The following is a 21,831-nucleotide window of genomic DNA, read 5'->3' as shown; positions in this document are numbered from 1 at the left end:
TCCGTGTGAATTGTTTCCTTTCCCAGGTGAAGACAAAAATATACTGAGATTCCAGATGCACTGGAGTAGGACAAAGGCTTCACACAATTCAATTGTTGAGTGAAGGGCCAGGAACTAGTAATTTCACGATTATAAGCTGCACCATTTTGACTAAAATTTTGCTCCCACACCAGAAGTGCGGCTTACATTCAGGAGTGGCTTATATATGAACAAATTTTGGAAATTTCCCCACCCGGAAGTCCGAGCCAGCAGCAGCCCTGAGCCGAGCCGGAGCCTGCCCGGCCCTGGGGGGCGCGGCAACGGTACTGGCCGGGCACGCCCCTCTCCCTCTTCCCGGTGGCACCAGCTGGGGAAGCCGCTCTCCTGCTTCCCGGCAGCACCAGCCAGGCATGCCCCTCTCCCTCTTCCTGGTGGCACCAGCCAGGCACACCGCTCTACCTCTTCCCAGCAGCAAGCGGGGCCGGGGATGCTCCCTGGCGGCTGCCCCGAGCAGGGCTGAGCCAGTAAACCCCGCGATCACACGATTCTGTTACTAATTGGCAACTTTGTGAAAGTTGCACGCAGATCCTTGCTGCGAACTAAAGTGCGGCTAATAATCCAGTGTGGCTTATATATGGACAAAGAATGAAACGTTGCCAACACCCGGAGGTGCGGCTTATAATCAGGTGTGGCTTGTAATCGTATTACTGTATTATGGTACAGTCACCCATTTATTCATTGCTCACAGATCTTGGACAAACCTATAAACTATTTTTCCAAGCCTGGTCTAGGGTTTTTACAGACAAGGTTGGAGTATTACAAGGATACTCATGGGGAATCCCAGGAAAAGACTGCATGTGTTGGGAGAAAAGAGGCCAGGGAATTAAAAAACTGGGGTTGATATTGAGAGGGAATTCCCTTTGCCCATGGCTGGGCCCACTAGAGCCTAAAACTGCTCATAGACACCACTTTGCAGTAGTAGCCTGTGCAAGCTGTTTTCTCCTGTTGTTACTCAACAGGATTTAATGGTGTGCTTTGAAACTGTCTTGGGGTGATTTTATGATGGTGCTTTATTTCCAAACTGCCTGCTTTATGCCCAGAAATCGACTGCTGTAGATTCACAATGGAGTCAGGATGGGGCAGGGGCCCTGGGTTCCTGTGCCTGTTCTGTTCATCCTCTGTCTGTCGTGGCTGTGGGCTACACCGGTTATTAGTTTGTTGCCTTAATCTGCTGGATAAATTTTCGCCAGTTTAGGCAAGAATCTTCTGGTTTGCTTTTGTTTGTTTGTTTGTTTGTTTCCCCTTCCCCTGGCCTGGAGGCTTTCTCCCAGCAAATCTTTTTGGCAGCTTTTTTTTCTTTTTTTTTGTTTTGTTTTTTTTTCCTCTTGTTTTGTTTTGGTTTTTCGGGGGTTTTTTGGGGTTTTTTGGTTTTTTGGGGTTTTTTTTTTGGTTGGTTGTTTTTTTTGTTTTGTTTTTGGGGTTGTTTGTTTGTGGTTTGGTTTGCTTTGGTTTAAATTTCCCACCTGTGGGGCAGCTCCGGCAGGTCTGAACCCCAGAAAGATGGAGCCAGCAAAAGAAGGGATATTAAACTCTACCAAGTTCGCCTGCTGCGAGGAGAGCAGCCTCGCCCAAAATCCAGCAGGTTCCCAGCTACTGTGAACTATTCTCCCCTCACAAATACAGACAGCCACTGTCTTTGCCTCTCGGCCACACAGCAAGGTGAGGGTGGGGCATAAGGCTCAATTTTCTCTTTGCCTGTGCTATTTGGGTATCTTTGGGTATCTTGCTTTGTTGATAAACAGTTTTACTTTTTTATTCACTTTCATCCCCTGGTATCTATTTCTCTCTTTGGCAGAAGAAAAGAGTGTTATTAAAGCACTCTCTTTTTAGAGAAAAATACTCATTTCAGTGTGTTTTTCTCCTAAAATTTGTTGCCAAACTAAGACACAAACACAAGCCTGACTAACAAGGTAGAAGACAGCAGTGCTCAGCCAACTCTCTTCATTTGGGATTGGAATGACAGCTTTCAAAAAAAAGAACATCAGAGGGAAGGCCATTGGCATTCTAAGAACCAAAGGAAAATATTTGTTTTGTCGTAAGGCCTTTTTGCAACCTAGAGATTGTCATCCGTTCACTAATCATACTATTAATGCTGCTCTACTAGTTACACTTTCTGACAAGTCCTACTATGGTTTACACTGCAGGCAGCAGCATCTGGGACAAAATATTACATAAACCAAATGGAGAATGGGGAAGTGAAAAGGCAGTTTTCAACTCTCTCTGGAAAGCTCCTTTCAAAATTCATGGCTCATTTTCAAATCTCGTTTGAGATACATTGGTCAGGAGTCACTGGTTTCTCCCCAGCCAGTAACTCAGTACTGACAGCTGCAGGTAAGGAGGCATCACTCCATGCTCCCCACCTCAGCGCCCTCACACTTCTCCTGAGCAGCCTAGTGGGCACCCCAGGGTGTCACCACCCATCACTTCTGTGGAGTGGGCAGGGGGAACAGCTGCCAGGGAGCAGCAGCCTGGCCTGGTGGAGGGGACAGGGCTCTGTGCCAGGCACTCTCCTGTCTCCTGGCACCTAGATGGACCCTTACTCTCACTTATTGGGGACCTCCAGTCTCTCTGCTTCAACACTGAAACACTTTCCCCTCTATAAAACCATCATGACTCATCACTATTTCTACTAGACTTTTTTTCCATCTTTCTATCAATCACACTGTCTGGAATAGCTTCCATATATTTGCCTAATAAAGAAAGCAAAGTCAGTGGTTCCTCAAATCCCTTTTGAAAAGTGGAATGGCATTTTCCATGTCCCAATCCCCTCCTATCAAGGGCATTTTATCCTGTGGTTGCATAAGCAGGTAGATGACTAATTGTTGTTTAGCCTACAACACAGGAGTATGATCTAGTGCAAGCAATTTCTTCTTACGAGCAATTTGTCTCAAGATTTCTTCTACTTACTTCAGTTTGAAACAGATTTTCTGGCTGACTCATTCCACATAAAGAAAAATCTCAGCCATGAATAGCCTGAAGCTGTTTTAGAGTAAACAGCACTGCAAAGGCTTCATCTGTCTTCTTGAAAACCTTTCAGATTTTTTCTAGGCGTGAACCTCTCTCTGTATTCTTGGATAGTTAGCAGACAGAGATGGAGGTATCTTGACTTTGGACCTCAGATTTTTGCATCACACCCTTATCCAGCTGCTTGTCCTAGGTTGTGGCTCTGCCCCTGCTCACATTTGGTACCCAGATGGGCAGAAGGCTGGGAGCTTCATCCCAGCCTTCCTGCCCAGAAAGACACTACTGCTCACAACTGCCTGCTCTGAACCCTGTGAGAAACAGGATGTTTCCTGCCCAACTGGATCAGGGACAAGATTTGTCACACAGGTCTCCTGTAGAGAAGCAAATGTTGAAGTGTGACTGAGCTTCAGAAAATTGTATCTAAAGTAGACCTCTTTTTAGTAGGCATTTCATCAGTTTCTTATTACACCGCACCATGCATTTTCTTAGAGGATGTCTTTTGTCATTCGTGTTTTAATGCATTAATTGTTTTACAAACATTGAGCATATTTCCAGTCCAAAGCTCCAGCCCAAACTACTCACTCTTCAGGACTATGCACTGAGTTAAATCTATATGCATTTACATCAGTTTGATATATAGTTTACATATCATATATCTGTCATGTATCATTAACATATCATAGATATCATATGTATAATCTTAAACATTGATTTACATACATATACATTTATATGTACAGCTTTAAATATGGATATTTTGGCTGTTTCTTCAGCCTGCTCTTCTGAACCTGACAATACCACACGTGTCTTGTGAAGATTTTCTTCCCCTTTACTGTAAGCCTGGTGGCATTGTCCCAACTAGAGATTTAGAAAAAGAGATGTGAAAAAATTCATTCCATCAGTCACATTCCCACATGTCCCATCACTGCCACTGCACATCTCTATCATGGAATGTACTTTCAGGCATGCTTTAGTTTTCATTAATACTCAAAAGGAAGTGAACACAGAGAAGGCAACTGCTAAACAAATAAACAATTACTGATGGAGAGGCATGGATTTGTAATGGAAAAAGGAACCTGATGTCTATTTTATAGGCTGAAAAACAGGGAGCTACTCCTATTTTTACACCCAGAGCCAGTGTTCCCAGCTACTGTGTCTGGAGCAGGGTCTAGTTGAGGCAGAAAGGGAGTTTTGCTGACAAGGAGGAAAAGTGCCTTTTGTGTTTGGCTGCTGGACAGGTGTACAGTTTCTTCAAAGATTGTCTGTGTCCCTCAACCACAAGCCAGCCAGCCTACACAAAGAGTTCTCTGCCTTGAGAACACTGACCCAGCCTCAGCCTGGGCCTATTTGCACCGTGAGCTGCACTGCCCCACAAGTGTCCTCGGTAAATTGTAAACACGACAGATGTGCAGTGATGGTGTGGAAGGTGTTTTCAACATGCCAATGAAACAAGAAGAGTGTTCCTTTCAACTCTTCTGCTTCCATGCAAGCCCCAGAAAGACACAAGTGAAGCATGGGCCATGATACAAAGCAATGAGGTTTGTGGAGAGCAGCTTTGCCCCATGCTTTCAGCATTGCAGTCTGTCTTATGGGGAGTAGCAGCTTTTTGCAGTAGTTCTTTGAGCAGCTGGTGTGAGCAAAGAGACAGCATGTAGGGAGCTTTTGGATGGAGTACCGTGCTGCTCCATATCCTGGCTGTGACTGAAGGGTGAGGAGTCATCACCTGTGTAGCCTGGAGAGATGATGGAGCCAGCAGGAGAGAGCCATCCTGGCAATGCAAAGCTGCAGGCAGCTCCTGCAGGAGTACAGGTGCCGGCCAGGAGCTGCTGGGATAACTTTGCTTTCTGTATGAGGCTGGAAAGGCATGGAAAATCAACCTCACTTGCCTGGTAGCTCTGAACAAACCTGGTGAGGCCTGGGGATGCAGGGATGGCATAGTTATGCTTGTAGCCCACTGTTCCCATGGCTACTGTAATAGAAGGCGGAGGCTTCTGCTCAGGACCAGCCCCAGGTTCTTCGCTGCCTGTCACCTGATCCCTACTGGCCCTTCCTGGTGCTCCGTGGAAACAAGCCATGCATCAGCTGGGACAGCCCTCAACAATCAAATGAGTCTCTGTGGGAAAATCAATGGAGTAGGCTCCCTCGACTGTGCACTGAAGCAGCATTTATGCTGCATGGTTCTTTCTGTGCCGTCACAAGAACTGTCAGAGAGGAAAAGGTTAGATTTTAAACTCCTTGCAGAATCAGACCAATCCCAGCAGCCTTCTGGCCGTGTTAGATGCTTTGATGAGGACTCGGTTTTGTCAAAGTTGTATCTCTGGCAGATACTCTCTTCTCAGAGAGGGCTGAAGGCAAATATGCAGAGATGTTCCAGCATCTCTGATTGCAACAAAAAAACCCAGCGTTTTGGAAAATCTGACTTGAATTAGTTAGAAGAGAGGCAGAGACAGACTGAATTATAGCTGCTATTTTTCAAATCCAGCTTTTCTCTGAAGGCAAACACTCCATTTAGCTGCACTAAATGCGCACATTGTGCAAGTGATGGGTGAGAGTTATGTTGGCTTAAGACAGTTTTATCACTTCATAGTGAACAGTTATTTTTTCTATAAATCTTGAAAAATAATTAATTGAATTAAAATATAATATTTCAATACTGTCAGTACTTTGAACTACAGACCCGAATGGAGGGAGTAGTTGCTTCATTACTACTGATCTCCGAGTTCAACTCATGTAAACTCTAGATTTTGATAAGAAAGAATGTTCAGCCAAAGCTTTCTGAAGGATTTAGACTGACATGAGAATTTTTACAACTATATCTTGCTTGTTCAGAAACGAAGAGAAACCTGTTCTCTCCTGATGTTGATAGAACAGCATTTACTCTTATCAAGGACAGTGGAAGACAACAGCACAGCTTTGGAGAAACAAATAAAAGATGTAAATCAGGCAAACAGAAGTGAAGCAGGCAACAAATTGGAAACAGGATACCAGCTCAGGTCTGCAAGGCTGACAAAGCAGAAGTTACGCCAAACAACGATATTTCACTTACTCAAAAACAGGGGTTGAGGAACTGCCACCTAAAATGGACACAAGCAGTTGAAGACGGACCTCAAAGAACCATGTAAGGACTTCTGATAAGGGATGTGACTATGTAAAATAAATCCAGGGAAGTGGGGATAGCTAATGTGTATGTAATGAGTGTGCATGATAAAATGCCTGTTCACCCAACGCTCTTCAAATTTGAAGAAGGATCCCCCCGAGGGAGCAGCTCGCTACAATAAAGAATGCTAGCTTTAATACTCAAAACTGTGTAACAAAGTTTCTATCCAGCCGATTTCAGTATCAGTGTGAAGTCAGCTGGTCCATCCCGGGCGTCAGCAGCCCCATGCACTTGGAGCCTTGGCCCGGAGCCACCCTGAGTTCATTTGGCTTGACTGCACGACTCCAAAACGTTGAGGAACCCCAGCCCCGACTGCCTGTACAGCCAGAGAGCCATCTGCTTCCCAGCCCTCACCTATGCCCACATGGTGGTTATTGCTACATTGGATGCTCAACACCTCAGTATATAGTTCTGCACATCATTGCTAGCAGCACCACTTTTATTCAGAGTCTTCCTGGAGAAAAATAGAAACTAACACTTTCTGGGAGAAGACTGCAGAAGAAAAGGACACAAGTCAGTCAAAAACACATGGGGAGGAGGTGGTGTTAGGGCAAACGCTGCTGCGTTTTGTAGAGTCCTGGACTGCTGTCCCCTTGTCGAGGAATACATTCAGTACAGGAGCTGGTGGTGCAGCTGCAGTGACAGCTGCAGATTGAGTTCAAACAGCTGACCCTGTGCATAACAAAGGCCACTGGACCTGCAGCCCAGCCAGGTGCTCAGACACTGCAAGAGCTGAGCACTAGGGAGGAGGAACCAAGACTTACAGGAACTTGGACCGGGAGGGGATAAAAGCCCAGGAGTCCTTTGTTGGGGCTGCTCCTTGGAGGCACCAACTCAAGCTGTTTCTGTGTTTCTGTGCCAGGAATAGAGGGCTTTATGGAACAGGACATCTGAAACTCCCATGTGAAACCTGGGATCGAATTGGTGAGGAAAGCCAGTCTGCCTGTGAGAGTGGGGAGTGCAGGGAGTCACGCAGGGCACTCCTCGCCTCACTGGAGCTGCTGCTGCAAAGGAGCTTCAGTCGCAGCAGTTAAAGTCGCTGGTGGTGGAAGAGTGACTGCCAGGGAGTCTTGGGAATGGTCAGACTGGGAAGTTTCCTCAATACCCAACTGCCACATCCACACATTTCTTTAACACTTCCAGGGGTGGTGACTCTAGCACTGTCCTGGGGCAGCCTGTTCCAATGCCTGACTTCCCTTTTAGTGAGGAATTTTTCCCTGATATTCAATCTAATCCTCCCTTGACAGCAACTTGAGGCCATTTCCTCTTATCCTGTCACTTGTTGCCGGAGAGAAGAGCCTGGCTCCACCCTTATGTCAGGGAGTTTCAGAGTCTCACCTGAGCCTCCTTTTCTCCAGGCTGACCCACCCCAGCTCCATCAGCCATGCCTCAGGATCTTGTGCTGCAACCCTTTTCCAGCTGTGTTGCCCTTCTCTGGATACACTCCAGCACCTAATCCATGGGAACAAACAGCAACAAGTGTGGGGACCAGCCACACGAAGGAGCCTAAAACCAGTTTCCTGGGTGGGAGAGTCAGTGAAATGATTTACAATTGTGTGGTGGGAAATACCCCCCTTTCTACCTCTGTTCAACAGCTCATGTAGTTTACATAATCCCTAAAAACGTAAGCAGCAGTATTGATGTTTCTGTTTATAGTGCCTGTACAAGTCCACACTTACCCCTCTTCCTTCCTCTCTAGCCCTTGGTAGCCCAGGCAAGCTCAAAGGTACTAGGAAGAGCTAGAATAATGGATCTTGTATGAGGAGGGACAAACAGCACTTGGCACATTAGTCTTTAATGGCTATCATATGAAAAAGTATCTATATGAAACAAAAGTTAAAAAGATGTAATTAAAAATTTAATTGTTCAATTAGAATAAGGTTGGTGGGGTGTAATACATATTGTAGGGGTCTGCCCAAGGGACAAGCTATTTAAAAGCCAAGGTCCGTCTCAGCCAAGCTGAGAAGGCACAGCTGGAGACAGGCAGCTTCCTGTAAGTGAGGCAGGGAGAAGGGCAATGCTGAGGGGAATGTGGCTTCCCGAGGGTGGGGTGCGGCTCTTCGGTGAGGTTGGTCAGGGCCATTCAGGCCTCTCTGGGTACGCTCAGGTCCACCAGAGGCCATGCCAGCCAGTGTGTTCAGGGGCTGGCTTGTACCCAGTCATCACTTCCTGCACGCTTCCCAAGAGCGATCTCAAAGAAAATCCTGGTCCTCATAGGGAGGCACAGTCGATACAGTTGGTGTGGTCTGCCCGAACTGCTGCCTGCTCTAAGACTTTGTTCAAGGGCACCAGGAGGGAGTGGTATAAGGGGAATCTGCCAATTCCAGGTATGAGGACTTTTGGGAGGTACTTCTGAAGTCCATGGTGCAAATAATAGACCTTAGTGGTCCTAACGAGCTGCACCTGAGGCTTCCACCCACCCACATGATGTATTCAGTGCTCTCTTTTTTCTAATTATGGAATCATTTCCTTTGGAAAATCCCCTCTTAGGCCATCATTAACCCAGCGCCACTGTGTTCATTAAACCATGTCCCCAAGTGCCACATTCACATGCATTTTGAACTCTTCCAATGGCAGTGACTCCACCACTGCCCTGAGCAGCAGGTTCCAATGTCTGACCACTCTTTCAAAGAAGAAATTTCCCCCAGTATCCAATCTGGACTTCTCATGGCACGACTTGAAGCCATTTCTTCTCATCCCGTCACTTGTTCCCTGGGAGAAGAGCCCGATTCCCATCTCGGTCTATTGGGAACATGCTCGGAATGATTCACCTACACACGCCTCGGTTCTATCTCGCCAACTCCATCGCTATTCAGCCTTTAATTGTTGAAGACCCGAGGTAAAGGCATTTCGTAGGACCACAGGGTGGCACCAGAAACCAGGGCACGGGTTAGGTTTGGGAAATACCTCAATACTAAATGTTTAGGGTAAGGCGAGAGGCCCTGGGGATGCCACATTACTCTGGGAAGCGAGTGTTTCCGCTTGAAGACGTTCCTAGAGGGGGAAAGGTAGAAGGAGGTGGAGGATAGCACGGAGCACTGCCTGGAACGCCAGACAGCCAGACAGGTATGGCTGCGGCCCCCAGGCGAGGATGGAGGGACAGACGTGCTCAGAAGAGATCAACTCCATCGAGCCACGCCAGCCCGGCGGTGCCGCGAGCGCGGGCGGCACGGCTCCGTCCGTGGGGCCCTCACGGCCGGGCCGGGCCCACAGGGAGGCGGCGCCATCTGCCGGCGGGAGGGGGAGGCTGCGGGAGGCGCCGCCCGAGGGCGGGGGGGGCGGCGCCATGTTGTTTGTAGTCCCGATGCCGCGCAGAGGCGGCCCCGGCGCAGGCGCAGAGCGCTCCGTGCCGCGGCGGGCGGAGTGCGGAGGTACCGCGGTCCAGGTGAGCCCCGGGCCGGCCCCGCGGGGACCCCACCCCCCACCCTCCGCGGGACCCCGCAGAACCGCATCGGCTCTGGGACGCGCGGCTGCCCCGGGCAGCCGGTGCCAGGCGGCATTGGCGGGCGGGCCGGAGTCAATGGCAGCCGCGCCCGCGGCCGCCGTGTGTCCCGCCGCGCCCCGGCAAGGGTGATTTGGCCGCTCGGGGGGTCGGTGCCGCCGCCAAGACGCGGCGCTGAGGGGGGCTCAGCGCAGCCCGGCTCCGCTGTGAGGTGCCGGCCGAGAGACCCGCTCCCCCCGCCGGGACTGGGAAATGATCCTCGTCACACGGGCTGCGCTGGGAGTGGGGGAAACGCCTCGGGAGTGCCCGGGGTTATTGCGGGGATGGTTATGTCATGTAAATAACGGACGGGAGTGCGTCAGGCCTTGTGCTTTCTTTCATTTGTAGCTTTTCTTTCTGGTATTCAGATCTCAGCATTCTCGTTTGTATTATTTAGCTCGGACAACGCAAACTGGGTGTTTATCTTTAGTTCGGCCTGGCCTTGTAGAAATATGAATGGGAAAGGAATAGCTTTTAAAGATTTTCGTTGACTTGAAATATCATGTCTCTATTTTCTGTTTAATAAATATTTTGTATTTAGCGTAAGTCACCAGGTGTAATTCAAAACATTGTCGTGAAATCAGAGGCCTCTGCTATCATGAAGAACATCATCATACACAGCAGTAGGGACGATGGGGTGTTACAAAACAAGCGAGGCTGTGAGCCCTGTCCCGGGGCTCTGCACTGCCTTGGAATGTTGCGTTGCTGAGTGGGAGCCTGAGCTCTGTTCCGCTCTTGGTGTCTCCAAAGCCCGAGGAGGTTGGAGCCGATGTGTGTCGTGATAAGGGATGTGCGATCATATCGTGATAAGGTGCGGTCACAGCATGAATTGCTGTGGGTTGTGACTTGGTCATATGCATGTTTGTTCCAGAGAACAGGAACTGTCTGATAAGGAGTCTGGGAAATCCAAAGGAGTTTTTGTGCTTGAATACTGAGGTGATGAGAAGATGCGGGTTACTAGTGGAGAAGAATGGAATACAGGTATGCCAGGCCGGGTTGGAGCAGCCTGCTCTAGTGAAAGGTGTCCCTGCCCATGGCAGGGGCTTGGAACTGGGCACAACCCAGGCCATTCTGTGAAGAATCTGCTTCTGCTATGTGTGCCAGGCATACCTGTGTGTCCCCCATGTTCAGAGGACTTGGAGGCGCATTGCTTTAGCTTCTGCTCTGCCTTGCCTGTAGAAACGCCAGTCTTCCAAATGATGGAGCCTGGCAAACCAGGTTTAGCAGCAGCCTGTCAGTCTGTGGGGAAAAGAAGAAAGGTGGTGTAAAGTTAGGGAGCTCAATTTAAAATTATCATGAAGGTTTTCTAGCACAATAATGTTCTTGGGCTAGGCAAGCAGAGCTTACCAGATGTCCCACTTAGTGAACTGGAGTGGAGTCTTGAAGAAGCAAGGTGATCAGTAGGATTCATCTGGATTTTTGGCCACTGTCTGGGGATCGTTGAGAGAGCTTGAGATGGGCAATGACTGTTCCAATTTCAATTATTTATTTGGGATTTTGAACCTTGTGTAGCACACCAAAGCACTGTATTTTTGGGCAGCAGCTTCTTGTGCCTTTTATTTGCCTTGTATCAAGATGTTTGCAAAGGTAGAAGATGGAAATGTAACACAATGAAAATTAAACAATATTATACAGTTGAAATTATACAACTGCTGGAAGCAGCATTATTGAAACCTGTAACTATATTTTTAGCTACTCATTCTGTGACTGAAGTTAAAAATTAATTGAAATGAATAAACATGTTTCATTTGGATTTTTACAATCTTAGATCACCTTCAGAAACCTTCCAGTGCTCCTATTTGCAGTTCTTATTTCACATTGGTCCTACACAGTCCTCAGTGGTTTTCATTGGAAAGTGTAAGTGTGGTGGTGCCTTTAGATTTGTTATGTACAACATGTGTTTTGGTTCCTTAAGATATATTAGAAAATCTTTTTAAAGATACTTCTGAGACTTCTTTTTTTAAACATTCCTCGGTTGTATGCTGAAGGTAAGCATTACAGCAAAATAGTAGTATATAGGTATTTCAATAAGAACACAAAAAGTTATAATCATAGTGTAGTTTAAGGACAAAAAAAAAATTCAGCTTTGAATTTTTTGGGGGTTGTTTTTTATGTGTAAGAAGAGACCCAGGGTTTTAGTTTTTAATTATTTCATTGCCATTCTCACAACAAGTAGCTTAATGTCTTCCTGAAAAATGGTGAAGCCAAACCCTCAGTTTTGTTTCCATAGACAGTGCTAACTGTAACCCTCCCTGAGCAGGGTTTAACTTGTGCTCATCCTGTCAGCTGGGTCTTGGATACAAGTAAATTATCTCTGTGCTCCGTGAGCCCATGTTGGGCACTGTGCAGGGCTGTGTGAGTTTGTGAATTTGATGGCCTGGTTTAACCTATGGTGATTCCAGGAGCAGAGGAGCAATTTGGTAGTTTCTCTGTATAATGTTGAAGATAGTGTTCCTGACAGTTGTCTCAGTGCTCCTCAGTGGTTTCATGTTTGTTCGAATATGGTTTGGAGAAATAATAAAATCCTGTATTGCTTTTCCCTGGGAATTCTCGGTGTTCTGGCCAGTCAGGTCAGTTATTTAGCAGAGCAGTTGTGATTTGGTCTGCCATGGAAAGGATTGGGTGACTGTGCCTACTACTGTGCAGAGCAGAGTTTATGAGAGACTTCAATAACCTCACTTGGTTTTCAGTTCTGTTCTTGTAAATTCTGATTTATAAATTGAATTTGCTGGATTTTTAATGATCTTACTGATCACTTACCATTTTCTGTCTGGTCATATCTTGTATTCTGTGACTGGCATAGCACCATTTATTGCAGTAACCCAGTGGGTGCTATGGGGAAGCATGGAAGGAATAGTTCTGTTTTAATCTGGCTATTGTCCTTTCCAGACTTGGATGCATTTCTGTATTTACAATGGGCCTAGTTGCCCAAAGGGGTTTTCCTTATTTTACATAATATGAAACTAGGAGAGTTTATAAATGTAATGTTTAATTTTAAAGTAACCTTTGCTATTCAGTCATATGGTCTGGTATAAACCAGACTCTCTTTGTAGTTACCAGATGGACTAAAGATGTGAAACAGCACTTTTTTTTCTCTCCACAAGAGTTGGAATTGTGGCTTTTACCTGTGTGTTTGAACAGAGGAGATAGGCAATCAACTGCTTCCTTTTCATCTCTGCTTTGCTGATGAAGCTGCATATTACACCTTAAACTGATAAAAAGATTGGCTGCCATGCAAAAGGGCTGGCCATATTCTTGCTGTTTCTTGTACCACCTTCAGCACTTACTGGAGGTTTTCCTGATCCAGTTCAGTTTGCTGAATAATCAGAATACTAATCCAGCCCCTCTGTATCCTCATCTCCCCAGATGATCAGATTTTGCCATGTAAGTAAGCTGCGAGAGTTCAAAAAAGGCCTGAGGGGTACCACAGACATAATTGATTTTTGTCGTGTAAGAACACTGTTCTTGTCTAACAGTGACCCAAAAGAGAAGACCGTAAGGTCAGGGTGTATAATACAAACCTTTGCCTGATGGCCCTCTTGTCTCTTGTCATTTGTAGGATGTCAAGAGGTAGAAGCTGTTTACTTTTGTTTTGTTCATCATTAATGCATTTTTCTTCTGTGAACCGTGTCTTCCATGCACTTAAATGTAAGGCACTGTCACATCCCAGGGGAGATTTTCCAGAGCACAGAATCACCTTGTAAGTGCTGAGTAAGTCTGTTAGTTTTGTTTTGAACTTTGCAGCTGCTGGCTTAATTTCCTATCTCTTAGCTGTTGTATTGTTTGGACACAGTGAAGAACTGAGCTCAATTTACCTTCTGCATTCAGTTGATCATTTTACAGGTTTCTGCTGTATGTCACTGCAGCAATCTCTATTTCTAGGCAGAAGAACCCTAGCCTGGTTGATTATTCCTCATTTGTATTTTCAAACCTTGTTTCCTTTTAAAAAATATTTTCTTTTCCATTATGTTCTCTTGAAAGGAAAGAGTAGGCACTGCATCCAGGATTTAAGGTGCACCCATCCTATATTTTTATATGGTGGTTTTATTACTGATAATTTTGTAACATTATTTTTTTATGGAATGACTTTGAACTGATGCTTTAATCAATCTGTTGTGACCCCAGAAAGATTTTCTGAATGCTAATTATCAGTTTGGAACACACCACTCAATATGTGAAATCAGGACCATTTATCTTCAGACTGTAATGTTATTTGCATTGAATTCAATCTGTCATTTTATTTCTCCGTTATTACTCTCAGAGGGTTTTTCTGCAGATCTTCAGCCAACCTCTTTGCTCTCAGAATAGCTTGTGTCCTCAGAAGACTTTCACTCTGCTCCTTGCCCCTTTTTCCGGACTTTATGAATAAGTGTATAGTGCAGTGCTGCAAAAGACTCCCTGCAGTTTCTCTCCCTGGGAAAATTGGCCACTTATGCCCACCCCCCAGGCGGGGGTTTTCCCGCTGAGGGTTTTCTGAAGGTCTCTGGATGGTGACTGTGCTGCTTAGGGCGAGGCTGTGTCCTGTGCCCTCTGGCACTCTTGCTGCCCCTCAGTGAGCCCAGTCTGCAAACAGCTCCGACTGGAAATGAGCCCAACAAATTCCAAATGAACGCTGATTTAGTGGTGTTGTACTGGCTGTGTACAAATGCGGGGGTTTCCTTAGGATTGGTTCAGTCAGGTAAGTGCGCGTGTCTGTGCTTGCTGCTGCTGATTGAGACTGTGAACTGTCTGAGCTGTAGTCTGGGCTGAGGCCGTGTGTCTGTGCACACACTTCCTATTTCAAATGGTCCCATTTGACGCTGTGGTTAGGTTAGCATGGCTTGGTGTATGAATTACACCCAAGTACTAATTCAGTCCGTTTTGTTACTTTGTCTTGGATGGTTTCCCTGTGCTGAGGTAAACAGTCTGACCCTGGAATAGCATCTGGAATTCCTTAAACAAAGACAGTGATTAAGGAGAGGGTTTAGTACATTTATGTAAATTAATAAGGATCTAGTAATACTTTTTATCCTATATATGGATTTTATTGTAATTTATTTATAAGCATCAAATATACTTAAAAATATAATTGGAAATTCACAAATTTTGCTACTGATACCCTTGTAGTGTTTTGTAAATTCTACAATTATTTGAGGTCTGTGTACATTTAAGTTTTCTAAATACAAAGGATGTAGCTCATGAATGAAATTTCTGTTCACTAAATTGATTTTTCAGATCTGTTCTTGAAGTTTTGCCTGGAGTCTCCAATACTGTTGTCACACGTAGTAGTTTTCAGTAGATTTTTCTGTAGTGCTGAGGCTTTTTTTGGACTGCCTTTGTGTGGAAACTGAAGTTAGGTGCTTATGTTTTTAACAGTCTCATCTAGCTGTGGTAGTTTTGAAAATTATTACTTAGCCAATAAAATCTGGGGATGGGGGGAGGGGTTCAGGTTGTGGAAGGTATTTTTACCTTTGTAAGGCAGAAGGAAAAACTTGATTTGTATAAGTGTGTAGTTTATGACTTAGATTGGAAAGGGAGGACCTGTGTTCAGATGATAGAAGATGTGACTTGGAGTAGTTTAAGTCTACTTTTCTGTGCTGCCAGCTCATGTGCTGCATGGCTTGTTTCTGCCTTGGTGGAGAACTAATATAACAATACTGGGAGTCTTGGGCAAGGACAGGCTGCTTAGTTGATAAAGAAGTGTTTTTAATCATTGTGTAAGAACTCTACATTTGCTATTTTCCTTATGTCGTTCATTCTGATACAGTTTTCCAGAAAGAAATGGCCCTTGTTACAAATTAAACTTCTGTTTTCCTTTAGCTTGGATGAAAAGGTTATCAAATACATATCATATGGCCCTCAGGAAAGCCAGGGAAGATTTTTTTCTCATTTTACAATGCAATTGGGCTTTATCAGTTGGCTGACCTAAAGAAAGGCACAGGAATTTGTGAAAATTTTTATGTGGATTAGCTCAATCACAGAATAAAACTATTATTTCTTAGCATTTTTAAGTAGTTAACTGGAAACATTAATAATTGAAAAAAAAAATCAGTGAGGGATTTTTTTTTTCTTTACTTCTAGCTGTAGGTGGATGGAATGCTGAGCAGGTATTCCTGCCAATTCATGTTTATTAAATAGGCTGTGAGGTGACCTGTCAGTGATGGCCTCTGCTCCATCCCCACAGAGATGAGCATGGTCACAGGGCCTGTGGAGTCCAGGAGCACATCGGAGTTGACAGCAGGACTGTGGGACTGCAGAGCTGCTGGTTCACAGTGAGGACGTTGCTTTAGGAGGAGGGATACTATTCAGCGTTTTAAACTGTGCAATGCCAATACAATGCAGCCACTGTAACTGCTGCTCTGGTGTTCTAAGAAACATAAGAAAGGAGTTGTTGCTTAGAAGATTGGCCATCAGGATGTCTCCTTGGTGAGTCCTTGGCTTGCCTGTGTTAGCCTGTAGTGCTGGGCTGCAGCCTGGGTTGTCTCCCTGGCCACAGGGAGGTAGTATCATGGCTTGGTAATATTGGACACCACGCTCATTCGTGCTGCTGTGCTGTAGAACTGAATTGTTGTAACTGTAGAGTTGGCATAATCTATATCTCAACTGATATTTTTTCAGTTACTGACCTGTCATTGTCAAGATTTCAGCACAAATGTCTAAGTTGCAGGAGAGCCTTTTGTAGCAGAGTGAATAATACAAAAGCACAGAGGGGGCTGTAGCTTTGTACAAAAGAGCTAATGAAGTAGTTCAGGTCATCTCTGCTTAGGTATAATTTTGTTTTTTCCCGGTGCCGTGCTGAAGAAAAAGCAAGACCTCCGCTGTAGAGAGGAGCAGCAATATGGGCTGTGTGATGTAGAGATCCAGGTGTGCTGCCCTATAGGGGGTCTTGCATAAGACAGTAAAGGTTTAAAATGTGTTTGTAGCCACACTGAGCAGAACCCTTGCCCAGGTATTCAATACCTTTTGGACACTTAATTTCTGTATTTGTAACTGTTTTGAATGGACTTGACACTCATGGCTGTCCTGCCCCTGGACTCAGTTGTGGGGCTGACCGCATGAGGCGGGAGCCAGAAACAAGTTGTCTGTGATTTCAAGGGATCACAAAGTTTTTCTAAGCTTCTAAATGCTCCAAACAACTCAAAATCTGTCTTGCTGCCAGCCAAGCTTAGGAAGCACCTCCACGCGTGTGTGATCTCTGTTGCTCTCCAAAAGTTTTTTCTCTGATCTCTTTGGTAGCAGTTCAGATCTTAGAAAATAGAAACCATGAGCATTTCTCCTATTTCCAACATGCAAAAGAGTTTTTGATGTGGAATTGTAAAATCTGATGCTTGCAGTTGGAGAAGCTTTTTAAAAAAACTTAAAGCCAGGTTGATTTTAGTTGTCCTGGTATTTGAATATGTGCTTGTCTGGACGTAGTGCATGTGGCTAGAGGATCTGTGACCAGACTCTTCTGTGATAGTAATTGCTGACTGATTTCTCTGTGGCTGTGCTCCAAGGAAAGGAGCCATCTCAGGTCTGTGATGGTTACTCAGAGGTGTTACTTGCCTTAAAAGTGGTTGACTGTACTGCAACACTCCCTGTCACTCAGCCAGTGTTCCAGTTCCCACCCCAGACCTGCAAGGAATTTAAAAACCTTTGCTGATCTGATTTCCTTGGGGACTGTCCTGGTTCTTTTGAACATGTGGTAGCATGCTGGGAAGCATAGAGATGGAGGTGCGGGGATAAAAAATGCTGTCATCTTTGCTGCCCCCTCCCCCATCTTACTTTCTGATATACCTATAATTTGGGTAGCAAATGGAAAATTTTTTTACGATTTAGTATTTTAATGATTGGACTGAACGGTCTTAGAGGTCTTTTCCAATTCTGATGTCATACCACCTTTCTGGTCCCTCTCTGGCCTGAAATGGTCATACCAAAGTAATAACAGAGACTTCTTGTGCCTTCCTTGTGAAATGTTTTGCTGGTTTTGTTTTGTTTGGTTGGTTTCCGGTTGGTGTTGAGTATGTCTTCATTAATTCTTTGTAAATGTGTAGAAATGTTGGCAACAGTTTCCAAATTGTAGGTAACCTGACAGTTCTGTATCCAGGTATTTGAGCAGTTCTTGGAATCTGGGAAGCAACAGTGTCAGCACCAGGTCTGCCTGGTCACCTGTACTCCAGAAGGCTCACAAGAATAATGAACCAGTCAAGTCCTTTGGACAATGATTGAGCTTACACTGTGGGAAATGGCTTTTGTTGTGGCATTTGGTAGTAATTGCCTAAATGAAGTGTTTTCAAGGGGAATTCTAGGCCACTATAATCATATGTATGCTTCACTCACACCAGTATAAAAATGTCTTTAAAGCGGTTTGCAGACCTTACCAGTTGGTTTCTCGGAAGGGGGGTCCTGTGCCTGTTCCACGTGAGTGCATTCCGTTACTGGCAGTGGTTTTAGGTGTTAGAAAATGATATTTCCTTACTGAACATTGTTTTCCTTGGCAGTGCAGTGGCTTCTAAAAATATCTAAGAAGTCTGTCATTCTACCTTTTTTTTTTTTTTAATTAACTGTGGTATCCCGAAGGGAGCAGAATTTCTGTGGGAATTCCAATGTCAGCAGCGAAGAGCGGATGGGAACGTGTAGCACTGAGAGGCAGAGCAGAAACAGCTTTTGGGAAGGGACAGTGAGCCGAGTGCTTGTGTTACTTGGGGCTCAGGAAATGTCCTCAAGAGCTGGTTTGATCTGGAAAAAAAACCTTTTATCTTCTTTTTTCCTTGTTTAAATTTTTTTTTTGGGAGGTTGCTTGTGAAACAAGCCCAAGACAGCTTTCAAATGCCAGCTTTGGAAATTGTGTTGCATAGGATTTCTCAAACAGATGGAGGAGACATTCATTGAGCATTATATTATCTTTTTTTGTCAGTAGTAGAAGAGTAATGCAGATTTTTCCTTGAACCTTACAAAAGATAACTACTTTTTCCCCCTTGACTTTGTTTCATTTTTCTTTTTATTAAAGACAGGAGTTTCGTAACAATAAAAGCAATAAAACAGCCAGAGAAGCCTGTGTTCTCCTTAAAAAAAGGAAGAAATAAGAAATAGAATAAAGTACATTGTATGGTATAGTAAGCTTTGAAGAAATTCATAGTAGAATAGAAATATGAATTTAAAACTATGTATAAATGCAAGAGAAATCCTGTTAGTACTTCATTTTCATAAAACAAGAACCATTTAGGCATGTGTTATTCAGCCGTTTAGGGAGGTTTCCAGAATATCAATCTTTGCTTTTTCTCATTGGTAGGTAGTAGTTGTTAGGGAAAAAAATTGAAGTGGCTAGAAATACATTGCACCAGAAAGCTTAGTTTGTTACCCAAGCATTAGTTGTCTGTACTGAGAAGTGTTGTAATTCAGATATCTTGCTTTTTAATAGTTTTATTCCTTGATGTGATGTATTAATGTTTTTTCAGATCTCTAACCTTCAGCTGTTCTGGGCTATGGATTGATTATAAGCATGGCACTTATGTTGCTGTTTTTATCCTGTCTTTTGTTAAAATGGACTACTTATTTAGAAGCCATCATCAGTCACCTTGTTGGCCTAAAAATGACTTAAACAAATACAGTCTTTGTATTGTCAAAACATTCAATAAGGAAAGACTCACAGAGCTTAAATCCTGATCTTTAAAGATTTTGTGTAGTGCACTCTGAAGTGTTTTTATCCTATCATAAGTCATTAGATTAATATTTTTTTTAATGTTTTTAAGAGAACCCCAAGGTTTCTGAGCAGCAGTGATTCCAGGGTCTGGGACCTCAGTCTTCAAGACTGGCACTCACCTTTCCATCTATCAAGGAACTTGTTCCATGCCCTTGGTCTCTGTTTCCCTGCAACATGGTTCAATAATCTACGTGTATCAGAGGTACAGGGAAAGTGAGGTAGTGGGGAGCAGAGGTGCCTTCCTTCTAGTGTCTTGTGCTGCTTCTGAACTCCTGGGTGCAGCTGCAGTAGGAGGGGGATCTCTTTCTCTTGTCTAGCCACACAGACAAGGCCTGCAGTGGTTTCTGGGCAGCTATTAGAAGGTTCCATCCTTATTTTACTGGCATGCCTCTATACTCCTCTTATTTATGGGATGAACAGTTGCATCTTAACATTGACAGCTGCTACTTCTTCTGAGCACCTGCATTAACACAATCACCACGACCTGGTAAGAAGTTTGGTTGAGTGGTGCTGTGCTGTCTCTCTCATGCAGTGGCTAGATGAAGAGCAATACCCTTTATTACTGCTGATTGCATAGTAGAAGGTAGAAAATAACTTTCAATCGGTGGTGGTGAGTGTTCTAGTTTCCTCCAAACTGGCTGCAAAGGCATTGCAGGAGAAGTAGCCTTGGAGCTTTTACCTCTTCCTTGGTTACAAGAAATAACATCTTGTTATTTTACAATCCTGATTACACAAGGAAAATCAAAACATTTAATCTCTAACTGAGGTGAATATTTAACAAGGGTGTATCGCATGCCTGTGTATTGGAACTGCAGTGCAAAGTGTTGGTCCCTTCATTAAATGCAAAGTTATTCCCTGCTTACTCAAAAGATCCCAAGAGAAACAAGGTTACTTAATACCAATGTGTGGTTTGGTAAAGGAATTGTGGAGAAAAATTTGTGTTCCTTTGCTAAACAGGAGGTTCATATAGCTCAAAGAAACTGAGCTCTGTCTTTACTGCATTGAATAATATTGACATAAAAGAAGCCTTATCTGAAGGGTCCAAGAAGACCAAGAGTATAGCCTAGAAAGAGATCATGATAAACATACTCAACCAAACCAGATCAAGCCATTGTTTTGAAAAGAAATGAATGCCTGAGCCTGTGATGATTCCCTCTGCACCCTTTGTTTCATAAAAGCTCTTGAACAAGGAGAGGGGTGTAGGATTTCTCTGCAGTGGATGGACACTTTTTCTCTTGGCAGCTCCTAGTGTAGCTCATACACAAATGAACAAATGTACGTAAAAGGGCTAATTTAAAAAAAAAAATCAAAGTGGAAGTCAACTTGAGGTCAAAAGAGTAGCATATGAGCATCTTAGATTTAAAATAATGTAATAAAATATTTTTAATGAAATTTTCAACTCTGGGAGTGGTGGAGGAAGCAGGGCATTATGTTGGAGGTTGCATGCACATTTATGATGGTTTGTGGTAGCATTAAGGCGCACTTCTAAAGAGAAACTCTGATCTATCTACCTGAGGAAGTGTGAAAGTCCTATAAAGCAGTAAAACCATATGAATAATTAACACTGGAGCTCATTATCAGTATAATATGGCAAACTCTTGAGTCTAAGAGGGCTAGAAAAGAGAGGGAGGTGATGAGAAAGCAAAGGCATGGAATGAAAAGAGAGAAAGAGACATTAAACTGTTTAGGACTTTGCACCTCAGGAAGAAGCCACTGGGACGACAAAGGGAAGTAATAAATTATGAAAGGGTGACTGATGCAGGAGGTGAGTGAAGAATAACTGACATTTCTGAGACCACGAGGACTATTGGGATATCCAATAAAAATATAACTATAAATCACACAGATGGAAGATTTATTTTATACAGTGTTTTCACAATATTAACCATTGCCAGAGAAAGATGTGGAAGCCTAAAGCACAGAGAAGTCAAAGTTAGGAAAAAAATCTGAAGACAGGTGACATTTATTTGTATCAACAAACATACATTATCATGGTTAGCTTTGAGGAAACAGTGTCTGTGGCACTTAATGATAAAGCAGCATTTTAAATTCAGCAGAGTGAAGTAATGCAGCTGGAGAACAGCCCCCACTGTATGTGTACAGTGATGAGCTCCAAATTGCTTTTCCAGTCAGAGGCAGAGCTAGGGGTTATGGCAGCTCTATCAAAATATTATCTCATTGTTTAGAAAAGCAAATGGAAGGTTAGATGCTTGTGGAAAAATAAGTGATCAAACTAGGAAAACAGTGGTGTGTAAGCTTACAGTGCACCTGTGTTGTGAGTGCTGCATGAGTTCTAGGCCCATTGCTATCAAAGACCCAGTGGAACTGGGAGAGATTCAGAGAAGGCTGATATCAATGATCAAAGGTGTGCAATGAGTTCCTTGCAAAGACTGATAAATAGATCAAAGCTCTGCAGTTTCAAAGAGATGTCTTTGAAGAGGATATGATAGAAGCACAGTCTTAGCAGCATGGCATCTATGTGAACCCATTATTCCCTGTCTCTTTTGATAAAAGGACTAAGACCACCAA

General features: G+C 44.1%; 1 protein-coding gene across 1 annotated transcript in view; it reads left to right on the top strand.

Annotated features, from left to right (window-relative positions):
• The first annotated feature begins 9,461 nt into the window (after window positions 1-9,461).
• The window catches only part of NDRG3 (NDRG family member 3), a 62,129-nt gene continuing 49,759 nt past the window's right edge, over window positions 9,462-21,831 (top strand). Inside the window, 1 exon segment of the mRNA XM_042779793.1 lies at window positions 9,462-9,545. The gene's annotated coding sequence lies outside the window, so the exon portion shown is untranslated.

The sequence above is a fragment of the Catharus ustulatus genome, chromosome 17 (genome assembly GCF_009819885.2).
Source record: "Catharus ustulatus isolate bCatUst1 chromosome 17, bCatUst1.pri.v2, whole genome shotgun sequence".
In the NCBI taxonomy this organism is placed as follows: domain Eukaryota; kingdom Metazoa; phylum Chordata; class Aves; order Passeriformes; family Turdidae; genus Catharus; species Catharus ustulatus.
The sequence above is the reverse complement of the archived record's forward strand: the minus strand, read 5'-3'. Positions and strand labels throughout refer to the sequence as shown.